The sequence below is a fragment of the Cupressus sempervirens genome, chromosome 7, assembly GCF_028749045.1.
Source record: "Cupressus sempervirens isolate cs-2001-9-10 chromosome 7, ASM2874904v1, whole genome shotgun sequence".
Lineage (NCBI taxonomy): Eukaryota > Viridiplantae > Streptophyta > Pinopsida > Cupressales > Cupressaceae > Cupressus > Cupressus sempervirens.
The window spans coordinates 229,382,836-229,387,164 of NC_143124.1; positions in this window are offsets into that span (position 1 = coordinate 229,382,836).

A 4,329-nucleotide genomic window follows, 5' to 3' on the forward strand; every position below is an offset into this window, starting at 1 on the left:
TAGATTGTTGTTATCATTAGTCCTTGAAAATCCAATCTTCACAAGATAATTATGAAGTCTCTCATACCATGCTCTTGGTGCTTGTTTTAAACCATATAGATCTTTGTGTAATCTACATATCATGTCCTTATTATTAACATCAACAAATCCTTATGGTTGTTCTATGTAAAATTCTTCCTCTAATATGACATTCTAAAATGCAGATTTAACATCCATTTGATAAACTTTGAAACCTTTGTATGTAGAATAAGCAAGTCGAGTTCTTACTCCTTCCAATCTTGCAACAAGAGAAAATGTTTCTCTATAGTCAATTCCTTCTTCTTGTGCATTTCCTTTGTAGACTAATCTTGCCTTGTTTCTTGTGATTCTTGGTTGTTCTATGTAAACTTCTTCCTCTAATATGCCATTTAGAAATACAAATTTAACATCCATTTGATAATCTTTGAAACCTTTGTATGTAGAATAAGCAAGTAGAGTTCTTTCTCCTTCCAATCTTGGAACAAGAGAAAAAATTTCTCCATAGTCAATTCCTTCTTCTTTTGCATATCCTTTGTAGACTAATCTTGCCTTATTTCTTGTGACTTCACCATTTTCATCTATCTTATTTCTAAATACCCACTTGGTGTCAATCACATTTTTTTCTTTAGGTCTAGGAACTACAGTCCGTGTCTTATTTTTCTCAATTTGTTCAATCTCTTCTTCCGTGGTTTTACTCCAGTCCACATCTTTTAAGTCATCTCTCACCGGTTTAGGTTATTTCATGCTTATTAAACATGTACCATTTCTCAATTTGTTCCTTTTAATTGGTCTAGCATCTTTATCTCCAATGATTTGTATAGCAGGATGATGTCTTTTGACATATTTGGACAATCTTGGTTCAGCTCTAGTTTCTTCAATTGGTCTTTTAGCTTCAAAGTCACTATGTACATCTCTTTCATGTAGCTTTGCATCTCTTTTATGAACTATCTCAGAATCAGAATGTGCTCCAACTTCATTTTGTAGCTCGGCATCTGAATGCAGCTCAATTCTTGAATGCAACTCAGCATTCAAAGTATGTGACTCGGTAGTTATTGAAACTTACTGTTGGTTTGTAGTTTGATTTGCAACATCTTCTTCAATAGGTGTTCCTTCATAAAAGTATACAAATGGTTTATGTTCTAGCAGCTCTTTCAAAGATTTAGCCTCATATAATTTTGTATATTCATTAAAATTTACATTTGCACTTTCCACAACTTTGTTAGTGTTAGTAATTAAACATTTATAAGCTTTACTTCTTGTGGAATAACCTAGGAATATACCTTCTTCACATTTTTCCTCTAGTTTACCATTCCTAAAGTCTTTGAGAACATAGCATTTTCTTCCAAATACCTTAAAATAGTTTACATTGGGTGATTATCCATACCATAATTCAAAAGGTGTTGAATGATGACTTGTACATGGTTCAAGGTATAGATAGTTGTACTTATAGCTTCTCTCTAGTATTTTAAAACAACATTTTTCTCTATCATGAGTGTCTTAGCATAGTCCATTATAGACTTGTTCCTCCTTTCAACTATTCCATTTTGTGGAGGGGTTCTAGGAGTGGATGTGTGTCTTTTGACTCCTCTATCATTACAAAACATCTCAAACTCTTGTGATGTAAATCCTCCTCCTCTGTCAAATCTCAAACATTTCATACTTTTACCTATTTCCTTATCAACTCTTGCTAAGTACCACTTAAACATTTGGAAAGCATTAGATTTCTATTTCAAAAACATACCTGTCATCATTCTAGAATAATCATAAAAATATAACATAATATACTTATCTCCTTTGTAGCTTTTCACATCAATTGATCTACACAAGTCAGTATGAACAATCTATAGTATTCCTTTAGAGGTATGAGTTTTACTCTTAAGACTTGACTTTGTCATTTTCCTAACTGACATTATTTGCGCATCATATTATTAGATTTCTTCAACTTAGGAAAACCTCTAACTTTCTTCATGTTGTTCATACTAACCAAGTTATCAAAATTAACATAACATAACCTTTTGTGCCATATCCATACATCATCAAATTTTATAGCTCGACAAGTAGCATCTTATATGTCAAGGTAAAATAGATTACTCCTAGTTTGATCATCATTTCCAATCTGTTTTCCATCAGTACCATATATCTTAGCAATCTAGTTTTCAAATTAAACCTTACATCCTAAATTATTCAGTTGTGACACACTCAAGAGATTATAGTTATGTCCTTCAACATAATAAACATTGTCACATTAAATCTTATCTGTGAGTTTGATAGAACCTTTTCCTTTTATCAAACATGGTGCATCATTACCAAATCTTACACTATTTCCATCACAACAATTCAGGTTAATTAACTTACTTTTGTCTCCAGCCATATGATGTGAGAACCCATTGTCAATGATCCATCTATCATTTTTGTTCACACAAGTCACAAGTGTAGTTGCCTCATCTTCATTAGATTTTTCCTTCATTGAAATATACACCACTTCATTATCATGTTCATCAGATTCATCTTTTGCTTCCTCTTGAGAAATGTAGCATGACTTCTTGTCTTTATCTTAATAATCCTTACTATCATCATCTCTTATACTTTTGTACTTGTTGCCAACTTTTTAAATCTTCTTTTCTAGTTATCTAGAATAAATATGACCAACCTCATTGCAATTGAAACAAATGATAGATAATTTAGCTTTGAACTTGCCTTTACCGATGTGGAATCTTCTTACTAGTAGTGCTTCAAGTTGTTCTACATCCCCCTTGTCTGTATCACTGTCACTAGACACATACTTTATCTTCTTCTTCTTCTTCTTCTTCTCATCAAGTTCCTTTATGACACCTTAGCTTTGAAAGAAGATTCAATATTTTTAGGTTTGTAATTATCAAAGTCAAATAGCTCAAAATTAGTGAGCCTACCTATCAGACCTTCAAGTGATAGATTATTCCCTGGTATAAATCTAAGTTCTTGAATTGTAAAAACTCTAATAGCATAAATAGATAGTAGTGTTCTTAAAACTTTTCTTAGTATAGTATCATCATCTATTGTGTTAGTAGCTCCTCTTATTGCAATAACAACTTCTTTTATCCTTGCAACATATTGAGCAATATTTTCACCTTCTTCCATTCTCATATCATCAAACTTACCCCTGAGACTTTTAGCTTTGGCTCTTAGAATATTAGTGTCTCCTCCATAGATGGTGTATAGAGCATCCCACATTTTATTTGCAGTGTTAAGACTTTTGATATCATCAAATTTGGCATAGTTTGGGGTAGAGGAAATCTCCAACATTGCATGATTGTCGTCTTTCTTCTTTTTCATATCTTTGTTAATTAGCGCTCTAGCAGGATCAACATGCTCAGTACTAATGGTAGATTGTCCATGATCTCCATGTCCTCCAAGGTGTAGCTTCATCAAACTTTTCCATGCAGGAAAGTTATCTCTATTAAGCTTGGGTACATCTATTTTTGACATCTTGATCTTTATGCTTCTAGTATCTTCAAACTATTACTCTTAAGCAGATAGCTCTAATACAAATTGTTGGAATTCTTTATAATAACTGAGAGGAAGGTTGAATTAGTTATCTAAGGTCTAGATTTATAAATAAAAATTTTCATAGCTTAGTGCATCCATAAGATTATGCAATCACTTAAAACTTTGTAGGTTACTATCAAATCAATTTGTAGAAATGTAAACATGAAATATAACAGATTCAATAACACATTTGACATAAATTTTTATGTGAAAACCCAATTGGAAAAAATACCAATAACATGCTACTCTTTTCAATCTTCTAAAGTGATGCCCTATGAAAGGAAACCCTATTTACAATAAACACTATTTAAATCACCATATTAGGCATGAGCCTTGTTAGAGGACTTTAGACCATTCACTTAGAGTGTCAACTGGTTAAAGGATTTACAAATGACTATTAGTTCAACCTTAATCCAAAGGATTTACCCTAGACTGATACAATTATTAGAGAGTAATAGTAAGGCTTGATTTGATAACAACTTACAACTCCATTTGCAAATTATAGATCTTTGTTTCAGTCCTCCATTCTTCTTAGCCTTCACAGATTTAAGCTCTGATAGCTTGTTCACCCTTCAAGAATTTATATTGTTAAGCCTTCTTGCTTAACATGCCAATGTAGACTCTTCTCTAGGTCACTTGATGAATCAAAACCCTTGACTCCTTTCCTAAGGTTCTCACTCATGACAACCTTTGCTTCTTCACTAGCCATCCCCATAAATAGGAAATTAAGATCTTTTCCCACTCATTCTCCATCGTCCAATTTAGGGTTAGGATAGATTAGGTAGG